Raw genomic sequence first — 12,214 nt, forward strand, 5'->3', positions numbered from 1 at the left:
CAGACCAGATTTCCGGTGACCAGACCAACATTGATACTCTCGTATTACGATGCTTAGTGCGGCGTTCAGGCCATGGGTATTCCTGTGTTACCATTTATTTTGGTATCCAGGTCAACTTTCTGTTTCAGTACTCAGGCCGATTTTCACCGTAACAGATGGATTTTTTCTTTCGAGATTGCATTTTTGACGATGCTGACAGGCATTGTTTCATAGGGATTCATGATCAAAATCCGGGTCTTCTTAGTATTTAAACCATCTCCCACTACGATCATATGAAGAACGTCCTGCTTCATATTCTCTAGTTGAAGACGCTTAAATAGGGGCAACTGTCATACCCCGATTTTGCTCCTGAATTTTTCATGTTTGTTTGGCATGTTTGGCCTAACCTTGCTTTGGTTTTACATGAGGATTGGTTTTGATTCAAAGTCAGGGTGTTGTGATTGTGGATACCTCTATGGTCTGGGTCATCTAAACGATCAAGCTTCTTGTGTTTCGAGCCACTTGCTAGTCATGTTATTGGTTCATGGATACTGTGTCAAAACCCTGACCTTATGGTCTCAGTTCATGGCCTTGTTCATGTGCATTATCAGTCATGTTCTTTTCAAAGTCAAATATTCAAGTCATAAGGCAAAACAAGTTGGAAACCAACTTCAAACCATTTTGTTAATCCATTTCAATTTTATTACATTTGATTCCATACAAAAATACACAAAAATTGACACTTTGACCAACAGTTGACTTTTTGGTCAACTTTGACCAAAGTCACCCAAAATCCAAATACCCTAAATTTCACCATGATTATCAATACATTGTCCATTTACAAAGAAAGTGCCAAGAAAATGAGTTTGGACCATTTGTTGACTTTGGTCAACAGTTGACTTTTTGGTCAACTTTGACCAAAGTCAACCCTAAAATTCTGAAGCCCTGATTTCCCAAACTTGGACATAATCCCATGTTACTTTGCCTTGATTAATCATCCAGTAGACATGTTGATTGTGCTTTCACCTTGTTGCTTCGCTCACAAGTAACCTTGCAAATGCCTTGACCACTATCACAAACCTACAAAGCACAAGCCATGAAGTACTGGTTTAGGCTTGCAGAACAACACAATCTGCAGCATGACAGCAGTTCATCCATGTCGATAATAAAATCCTACAGCAAGGTAAGTATTGGCAGCACATCAACCACAACAAGATGCAATGCTCATGTTGATGTTGCATGCCTAAGATGGCATTCATCTGCAAAATGCATGGCAACCTGAAATAAAATCAACAGAAAATCAGATGGGATTTGCTTGCATTAGCTCAATGGAGTTCCACCTGCATCATGTTGCAGCAGACCTATAAAAAACCATCCTTGAACAATCAGCATAGCAGTAGGCCACATCAACAAGTTATGGAACATCAATTGCTGGCTTTTTCAATGTATATTTTTCTGTTAGAGATTCAAACCATACATTCAAATTTCAATCATACTTCTTGCTCAACCAAGTTACAATACCAATGTCACATTACATACGTCACTACGATATGACCTATTGAAATACTCTAAACAAAAAATACAAATCCAATTCAAATTAACATAACAGCAGTAGTGGGAACAAATGGATCTCTAACTTACCGGTTGAATTTGGATGGCTTTCCTGCCATTGCTTGGGCAGTCACCTATTTTGCAGAGATTGAAGATTTGAGTCCAATTGAATCTAGTTGCTGTCGGCCGCCTTCTGAGTGTGGATATCCTGCTGTAAATGCATCTTACTATGACTTGAGCTTTCATCCAGTTAGTCCTAACCATGACTGCAAGCGGTACAAAAAAATTCTCGAGCTTTCAAATGCTATTGTTGTGATTCTTGCAAGGCCGGCGTGGCGCAATACATGAAAACTGAGTGGAGAGTTGTTGCGATATTCAATGTCGTATTATTTTCTGTTTTGTCTATCATATACTTTGTTGGATGCTATGCGAGACGAAGTGCGGCAAGGAGCCAAGCTAAGCATTGAAGAAGAATCTATATACGCATGCATCCATGAACTGCTTTTGAATTTTGTTGGAAGAGAAAAAAAAGATCAGTGTCTGCAGCTAAAGATGAACTTGTGAAATTCATATTAGTTTTAGGGTCTCTCGGTGTGATTACTTGTATATTTCTTCGTGAACACCAGTTGCTACTCCACATAGCCACCAAATAATAAGCTGTAGCAGCACCACAGTCAAATGAGCCTACAACTTTGCAACCAATCCAACCTGCACATGATTGAATCTTGACGTGATGACATTTTCCGTAATCTTAAGAACATTTCACCAAGTAAGCTTGGTGTATCACCCTTCAAATATGGAACAGAAACCGCCAATCTGGACCACAACCCCAACAGGTAGTATACACTGTTGCTAGCCCACTGCCATGACTGCAAAGATTTAAGAGTGAACTCTGTAACCAAAAGTATCCAATTGTTATAACCTTCCATGTTAACTAGCTTTGACAATTGGTAATTCACTCTAAACTGACCAAGAAGGCGAAAAACTCATGTACTGCTACTGCACTGCTACATGGAACAACAACGTTCGTTGCGGTTATTCAATCATAACACGGTCAGTGAAAATGCAGCTTTGAACATACCCAACATGGGAAGCAAAACGATCCTCTTTATTTCCCTTAAATTGTGTGATTGAAATGAGGTTTTAAAGGGACATGCTAAAGGTCCATCAGTTATGATTCTATTTGGGAAGTAACTGTATCGCTTCTCATAAATCTGGAAAACTGGTTACTATGGATATCCCTTTGCCCTTAAAGAACTCCGATGGCTCAATTGCTCCTGTAAAAAAAAAAAGAGTTAGGAATATCCGAAGAAGAAAGTTCGAAGCTGCTGTCTCATTTCAAAGTGATCCTGATGTTGTTATTGCAAAACTGTCTAGTGGCATGGCTGTCATACAGGTTGGTGCACAAACTGAGACAAAACTCTAGGAAAAGAAATTGAGAGTTGAAGACGCTTTTAATGCTACAAAGGCAGCTGTTGAAGAGGGTATTGTAGTTGGTGGTGGATGCACTTTGCTCAGACTTTCCTCCAAGGTGGATGCAACCAAGAGCTACTCCGCAGGGAACCACCGAACCTGCGGAAACAGAACGAGTTTAAGGAAATGCGTTAATTTGCCGGTTTACCGATGGAATTCGCCCATGATGGAATAGGCATCAAACTAGAGTAGTGATCAAAACTGAAACCGCTTTCGGAAGCTTACCATTTGTTATGACGTGAGCTGCCTCAAACCGGTACGCAATTGAGCGTTGTAGTCGGCACCGATCCTGCAGCATTGCCAACAATTTGCATCAAGTTCCCCACCAGCTGAAAAATTTGAATACCAAGCAGAGTTTAGTCGGCTCATGGACCTTATTGTTAACAGTTTATACAGTAACAAGGAAGTGTTTCTCAGGGAACTTATCAGTAATGCAAGTGATGCCTTGGATAAGCTGCGATTTTTTAGTGTTACAGAGCTTGACCTGATGAAGGATGCAATTGATTTTGATATCCGAATTCAAGCTGATAAGGATAATGGGGATCATCACTATCACTGATACAGGCATTGGTATGACTAAGCAAGAACTAGTTGACTGTCTTGGAACTATTGCTCAAAGTGGAACTTCAAGTTTTCATTTGAGAAGTGTACGTATTACTTTGAGATTGCTGTGGCATTGGCTGTGGCTGCTATTCCGGAGGGATTGCCCGCTGTCATCACGACTTGCCTTGCACTTGGTACTTGCAAAATGACCCAGAAGAATGCCCTGGTTCGGAAACTACCTAGTGTCGAAACTCTGGGTTGTACAACTGTGATTTGCTCTGATAAAAACTGGTACATTGACAACAAACCGGATGGCTGTTTCAAAACTAGTAGCTAGTGGCCCTAATGTAGATACCCTGCGAGCCTCTAAGGTGGAAGGAACTACGTATAATCCATCTGATGGTCAAATAGAGAATTTTGCCAGCTGGTCGATTGGATGCTAATCTTCAGATGATAGCGAAAATTGCTGCTGTTTGTAATGATGCCGGAGTGTCACAGTCAGAGCATAAGTTTGTTGCCCATGGAATGCCTACTGAAGCAGCTTTGAAGGTTTTGGTAGAGAAGATGGGCCTTCCTGAAGGATCCAAGGATGTACAATCAGGAAGCAAAAATACCATCCTGCATTAAGTCCCAATGAAGGCAGAAGCAGATATGTTGAACCAGCCCAGTCATTGAACCTACATAAACAAAACCAACCAGAAGCATCAATGCATAATTCATGAATGTGTGTGTCAATGACCAATCTACCGTGAACACAAGTCAAGCCATATCGAACCAAATGGAGTTAACCCCTGCTGTACCTGCATCAACCATCAACTGCTATAGCAACAACCAACAATCTGCATCGACAAGTCCAAATCAAGACCATATCCTGCTACTTCATGAAGCAGACCATGACAGAGATGTGTATGTTCCATTCAAGACCCTGGCAGCAGTTCATGCACAAACAAGTTAAAGTCATGACAAAACACAAGTTGTCACTACAATATGTTACCAACATCCACAACCTCCTTGTAACCAATTTTCACTGCGGTAAAAAATGAACAAAGGGGGAAACACATTAATCAGTCAATTTGCAAAACCTAAAGTGCAAAACCATTAACCAACAGTCAGAGGGCAAAGTCAAAAAAACATCCCAAATTGATATGAGGTCAAAGCAGAGAAGAAAGGATACCTTTTCTTGAATCTAACATGGATAGGGTGATTATGTGTCTGAGCATCCAAAGTGCTTTGCAGAAACACTCCTTTTGAACAGCAAAGACCCCATTGGAAACCCTAATACATAGAATATAAAAGGAGAAGGAGAGAAATCAGTGAGGGACAAAAAAAAACCCTAATTTCTAAAGAGTGAGAGGCGGCCACTGAACACAGAGAGCTGGAGGCAAAAATCTGAAGCAGAGGAACCCTAAAATCCCAAAATCAATTACCTGGAGGCCAGCTTCTTCGCGTCCTTCACCATCGCCGCCGTGACGCTTTGTGAGTACTTCTTTTTCTTTCTTTTTTATCTTTCTCATGTGCTTGCTGTTGGAAATATTGTGAGAGCTGAGAGTGATTGAGAGGGGTTCGTTGAGAGCGTGAGAGGGTTTTGTTGATGTCATAAGAAGGATGAGTTTCGAGTGCGTGAGATTACCATTGCTAGCTAAGGTTGAGTTCGCAAGGTGAGAGAGAGTGAGGAGGACGATGAAGCTGTTTCTCTGCTGTTTCCATTTTCTTTTTTTCTTTTATTATTATTATTTACTTTTTATTTATTTAGCTTATTTTGTTGTTTAACAGAGAGAAAAAAAACCATAAAAATGTTTATTTTGTTTTTTTTTATTTTTTTAAATCTTTTTTTTAGCCCGGTTCATATATTTAACATAGTATATCAGTAGCAAATATTGTTGAGTGGTCTAGTGGAAAGAAGTTAGTTTCATAGTATTAAATGGAGAGGGTTCAATACTCATATGTGGAACTTTTTGCTTTTATTTGCTTTTATTTGATCTTATTTTCCTTTAGTATTTTGTTAATGTCCTTTTTATGTTTATTATAATTTCATTTGTTAATAATGCATAGTTGTTGTATTTTAATTTAGTTCAAAAACCATTTTTTTTTTTATTAAACTATAAAAATCATACTTTCTCGATTTAATATCGAGCCCATTTTTTTACACCCTTGTAAGTCGATTGCTTTTTAAGCATCGCCATCAACCTCACATAGCTTACTCTTGGGCTTTCTTACAATGAGCCGGTTCCCTTACACTTACACGTTGTTTAATGCTCATTCATTTCTTTTCTTTGATTATTTGATTTGATCACATACTTGTTTAAATATTTTACTTGTGTGATTAACTGTGGCCTACTTGTATGGTGTATGAGGCATATACTTATATTGCTTGATTGCCATGTCAATCCCCATTCATAACAAATGTATCCCTCTCCCATGAAATGTATAATATTCTTTCATTCTTTATTCATCTGTTAATACAAGAAATAAAATGAACACCCGATAACCATTTCAAAACAAGACCAAAACCTCGATCCAACGTCGAGTAATCATTTTCCAAAACCTAACAGAACCAGCACGTATTCATCCACCCTTTTGTAAGTCGATTGCTTTATGCATCGCCATCAACCTTGTAAGTCGATTGCTTCGTGCATCGCCATCTACCCTTATCCCTAACGCTTCTCCTCGCTCCATTCGTCGATTCTTGTTCCGATTAGGTAGCACCCATTAGATAGAACCCTTTGTATGATAACATAGGTAGGATTCCCATATCTTTTTGTATGATAACATAGGTAGGAGTCCCATATTCTTTGCATGCCAACATTAGGTAGATATTCCCATTTGTAAATCCTAACACTTAAGTACACATTGCATGACAACTCTAGGGCAGAGCTTCCCCCACTTCTAGACCTTTCCGAGCGTCTCCGATCTTGTGGCATGTAGTCCGTTCTATTGCAAAGAGGTAACTGCCTAAGACTCGATTCAGCGAGCTGCGACACCTACTGCTAGGATGTGAACACATCGCCCACTCTCCTTTGACACAACTGGTGTCCTCATTTCTAAGTCCATATTCAGATGGCAACCCCTATGTAGGGGAACTACGTCGCCCTGATTCTCATACCAGATGAGGTACGTAGGCAGGAGATCGTGCGAGATCTCTCCGGGCACCCTTTTCTTTTTTGCGTGTGTTTCAATCCCCTATGTAGGGGAACTACATCGCCCTGATCCTTGTTCCAGACGAGGTATGTAGGCAGGTGGTCGTGCGAGACCACTCCGGGCACCTTTTTTTCCTTTTTGTGTGTGTTTGTTTAACAATTGCTAGGCTCGAGTTCCCGACTCCTTGGCAATCTGTTGTTTGTTGTTCTTGTTGTGTGCTTGGAAGTTGATGTAAGTCCATCGAGTGGCATTCGGGTTCCAGTGTGGGTTTGTTGGGTTCGGATGCTGATGTAAGTCCAGTGATTGGCAGTCGGACTCCACGTTTGCCCTTTTGTGTGTGTTTTGGTTCGGATGCTGATGTAAGTCCAGTGATTGGCAGTCGGGCTCCATGTTTGCCACCTTTTTGTGTGTAGGTGCCATGTTCAGATGGCAATCCCTATGTGGCCGAACTACGGCAACTCTGATTCTCATGTTCATATGAGATACGTAGGCACAAGATGCGATGTCTTGCCGAGTTTGACTAACGACTAACAACTAATCCTTGTTCGCTTTCGCCTTTGTTGCGATCCTTTCTCTCGCCCTCGTTGCGATCGAGACATTCCCTTTCTCTTGCCCTAGTTGCAATCGAGACTTTTGTTCCCGTTAGTGTAGCTGAACTACGTTTTGCTCTGATTCTCATTCCCGATGAGATACGTAGGCATAAGACGCGACGTCTTAGCGAGCACACTCCTCTTTAACCCATAGGTAGCCGAGCTACGAAGACTCTGATTCTCATATTCAGATGAGATACGTATGCAGTGGATGCGACATCCGTGCGAGTCATTTTCTTTGACCCTCTCTTTTAGTAAATAGTACATTAGATAAACATACACCCTTTAGACAAGAACAAACAAGAGTGGATCCCGTAGAGTACTACGGATGCGTAGGGGTGCTAATACCTTCCCTTCGCATAATCGACTCCCGAACCCAAGATTTGGTTGCGAGACCTTGTCTTTTCCTTTCCTTTCTCTTCAGGTTTACTTCGAGCGTTTCCTTTCCCTCCTTTGGGATAAATAACGCACGGTGGCGACTCTTCTGTTTTCTTTCTCGCCGGTTGTTTTTTCGCAGACCGTATTTTTCGGGTTGCGACACTTGCTATCTGACGTTTACAAAGTCACCAGTCTGTCAAATTAGTTTTTCTGTAGTGGCAAAAGAGGATTATTGGCTAGAATATCAAGGGGACATTCTCTGGCACAACGAAGTTATGCGAAGGAAGAAAAAGGGTCACCCAAACAACACCCGCATTTGAACCGAAATGGATATGACGAACAAAATGGTTAAATTATGTAGTTCATGCCGTCAGTCAGGTCACAATCGTACTAACTGTCCTAGTGTTAGAACAAGCACAACTAGATAAATTCACATGTGCCTCTGTTGCAATATATGAAAAACTAAATTTATTTCATATTATAAGTTTGTGAGGAAATACCATTACATAAACAACAACACAAACAATTAAAACAACTACAATACAATAACTAAGTGATTGCAACCATCAAAACAATTTTGAATATGTAATGCATCATCCTATGAACGTCTTGGTTAGTCTTAATATCCACTCATTCACGCACTTCTCTATTTTGGTTGAACGTGGACACAAGCCATTTGATTCTTCTAATCCTTTCACCATCTCCAATTTCTTCATCTAACAAACTGTTCAACGTCCGATTAAGACATTCAAACAAATCTATATTCAAAAGTCGAATCTTTATCGGAGACACGACGGTGGAAAATATTAAATCGGCATTTCGCTTGTGAATGTATTCAGACATGGTTAAAACTAAAAAAACTTAAAGGAGTGTAAGTTGAATGAAAGAAAATATGGTTGTAGGGTAAGAGTTGTGAAAAATATTGCATACAGGGCGAGGTATTTATACAAAGGAGCTAGAAAATATATGCGCCAAAGGGTTAGACGTCTCACATGTCAAGACATGTAGACGCTAAAGACATTGATGTCGCTTCATGAGCCAAATGCACGCGTCAGAGGCATTAGCGCCTCTTCATAAGGCTTCCAAAGCATGCGTCACTCAAGCTGGCGCCTCCTCCTAATGCAAAATGGATGCGTCAGTTCATCTGATAGATCTGTTTTAAAAGATGGTTATTTTGAAAAAAAATTGAAGAAATGATTATTTTAGATTTTTTTTTTTGAAAATAGTGATTATTTTAAAATATATTATATAATATATATATATATATATATATATATATATATATATATATATATATATATATATATATATATATATATATATATATATATATATATATATATATATATATATATATATATATATATATATATATATATATATATATATATAGAAATAATAAAGGAGGGAATATTTTTGAGCTATGGGAAAAAATGTCGTATTTTATCTATGTTGACTAGATGCAAGTTCCGAAGCACATTAATGCAAAGGTAAAAGAGAGCAAACTGAAAGATGCAGTGTAAAGCTATGATGTGCTCTTATTTTACCAAATTAATGTAAAATGAAGGGCATGCATGCACTAGACTCCACCATCCCAAGAAAAAACTAGAACTAGAAAGGAATCCAATGTCTGATTTTCTTTAATTACACCATCTTGTCAACAGAACATAGTTTATTTATATTTATATATTTAATTATGCAATGGATTAAGTTACCTTCATAAAAAAAAAATCATGCATAAGGGTGTAGTAGGCAAAGTGATTTCCGCCCCTTCCTAAAGTTTAATATGGTGCGTCAATTACATGTACCTTATCATTTTTATTTAATTAATTAATTAATTAGTATTGAAGTGTTTTCAATTAATATTTAATATAATTATAATATAGTTAATCCATATTTTGATTTTTAATAATTTATCAATTAATAATAAATAAAATAAAATATTAATGAAATATAATTTAAATTGGATTACAAACATTGAAACTATTTCTTACATTATTGACTGAGGCAATATATTGTAATGACCGCCAATTTCATACATACGAGATACTAATGGTCGGTCGCTGAGATCTTGATTTATTTTGCTGAGATCTTGGTTGGTTTTACTAAGGTAGTTGAGAAGAAGCCCCTATGTTTGAATCTGACATAAGTCATTCCTCGATTTGGTCCAAATTTTGTCGTTCCATGAAGGCGTTTGTCTAATTTACATCGTTGCCCACATGTACATAGTTTGTGTTGTGGTTTGGGTTGATGTGGAAATAGTTGGGTGGTAATAGTTTTGGTGGAGTGGTGGATTTGCCATGAATACTTGGTCCAAGTAAAAAGGAATTTGTCATTGTGGTATTTGAAAGTTTATGTTTGCCTGAGGTGGTTGCCGTGTGTATTGGTATGAGTATGATTGGTTGATGGCTAGTGTTTGTTGTTGGTAGTAAGGGGGTATACTCTTGGTTTTATGATTGAGTGTTTGACACATATTGGTTTTGGGTGTTAACGAAAGGTTATATAATGGTTTGGTAATTTTGTTGGTTGGGATATGAGTGCATGTTTATTGTTTGTTGCGTTGGACGTTTGATGATGATGGTGCAGTCTCAGGAGAGTGAATATAACTTTTAATATCAAAAAGCGGACGCCTGAGTGAGTATAACTTTTCCGTTTGATCGACTAGATAATAATGTACAAACCTAACACACAACAAGAGAGAACTTAACTACACATGCTAATGGTGGCTAGATAGAATTCGTAAAAGAACCACATTTGGATGATCTCTCAGTCCTCAGTTATTCCACCTTGACAGACATTTGATGTTTTAAAAACTCTAGCTCTCTCTTACTAAGAGTTTTACTAAATTATATAACTAACTAAAAACTATATAAAACTAATATATAAATCACAATGGCCAAGCTCTTAGTCATAGATTTCAAATTTTGTTTTTATCTGGAGGGCGAACTAAAATTTTCCTTTAGGGTTGCCAATGAATATTTAGAAAGTGTATTAAAAAAGTCACCAAGTAATAAAATCTAAGTTCGTATCCACCTGGATTATTTTATTGTAACAAAGCAATTTAAAAGTACTAGATTATAAAATTGAAGGTTTTCTTTAGAGTTAGGTTGAATCGAAAATTAACAAACGTTCGAAAATTAATATATTCATCACAAAAATCACATTGTAATGCCCTGATTGGATTAACATTTGTTGAAACTATAGTTGAGGCAGTAACTTGCTTTGATAAAGCTTCAAGTTGTACTAATAGAGCGAGTTAAAAACCAAACTTCATTATACATGTCTTCCTTTAACTCACTTACACAATCAAAAGAAAAATACCTTAGTAGTCCCAAATTATAAATAAAAAACAAATAAGAACAAAAATTGAGAAACTAGAATAAAACAAAAAATTAAAATAACAAAAATTGAGAACTAGAATAAAATATAAAAAAAATAAAATTAAACTAACAAAAACTAAAAATAAAAATCATAGCATACAAATTGTCTTGTCGAAATAATTCAAAAATTTCCGACAACGGCGTCATAAACTTGATGAATATAGCAAGTGTACTAAAAATATTACCGTGTGATAAAATCTAAGTTCGTATCTAAGAGAATTATTTTATTTTAATAAAGCAATTTAAAAGTACTAGAATTATAAAATTGGGAGATTTCTTGAGAGTTGGTTCGAAATGAAAATTAAACAAAGTGTTGAAAAATTATCAAATTAAAGGCGATCAGACTTTGATTTGAATCCCCTATATGTCATCGTTGATGAAGGTATTTATTTGTCTAAAATATTTTCTACGTGATTATGAAGAATTAACAAAGTCGTTATACCAAATTTCTTGGTGTATAACTCACTAACTTAAACTACAACTCCATAATTCCTTAGGCTAGTTGGATAGATAAATCAGGCAAATTACAGTCGTTAATTAAGTTAAACAATTAATCTAGATCAGATTCACAAGATTAGGGTCAATAATCTCTACAAGCCTAGGTTCATTATATGAGTTCATCAACACATAAAAAGATTTACAAAAGAGATTAACTGAATAAAAATACGAAAATATATCAATTCATACAAATAATACAACACCAAACATGTGTCCCAAGAGATTCATATAGGTTCATCTATAAAAATCTAATCAAAGAGAAACTTAGCTACTCATATTGAAGAAACACATAACAATAAGCTTAAAGAAGGTATACATGAAACTTAAAGCGAAATTTGGTCTTCAATTAAAAAACATCTTCAAACCTTGCTCCTAAAACTCTTTGACTTAGACTTAGACTTGTTCATAAATGTTGTAGCCATGGATGTTAGATTTCATTTACCGTCGATCTCACATCAATCGGAGTTACGAAGCTCTAGATATGGTCAAAATATCCACAAATATTATGATGTAAATTATGCTAAAATTGATATTTTCTTTACAATTTCTCTAGTTTTTAATCTTTTTTCTTCGTCTCTTCACTTCTTCATTGTCTTTATATTTCTTCATAAAACTTAAACATAATCTACAAAAAATCATCAAAAATATATGCAAATTCTTAATAAAATTACATGATGACAAAGT

At 36.9% G+C, this 12,214-nt stretch overlaps 1 long non-coding RNA gene across 6 annotated transcripts; it reads right to left on the reverse strand.

The window, feature by feature from the left end:
- Nucleotides 1-637: 637 nt before the first annotated feature.
- On the reverse strand, nt 638-5,246 carry LOC127107866 (uncharacterized). 6 transcript variants are annotated; one of them, XR_007795850.1, is made up of 8 exons: nt 4,974-5,246; nt 4,721-4,821; nt 4,347-4,471; nt 3,377-4,223; nt 3,229-3,292; nt 2,925-3,102; nt 1,621-2,807; nt 638-1,257 (listed from the first exon to the last, which is right to left on the reverse strand). It is a non-coding gene; the product is annotated as an uncharacterized LOC127107866 (long non-coding RNA). The 6 variants fall into 6 exon arrangements; XR_007795848.1 differs by having other exon boundaries at nt 1,621-2,422; nt 2,501-2,807; nt 3,229-4,223; XR_007795846.1 differs by having other exon boundaries at nt 1,621-2,028; nt 2,132-2,807; nt 3,229-4,223.
- Between the last annotated feature and the right edge of the window lie 6,968 nt (nt 5,247-12,214).

This window comes from Lathyrus oleraceus, chromosome 7, assembly GCF_024323335.1.
Source record: "Lathyrus oleraceus cultivar Zhongwan6 chromosome 7, CAAS_Psat_ZW6_1.0, whole genome shotgun sequence".
Taxonomy (NCBI): domain Eukaryota; kingdom Viridiplantae; phylum Streptophyta; class Magnoliopsida; order Fabales; family Fabaceae; genus Lathyrus; species Lathyrus oleraceus.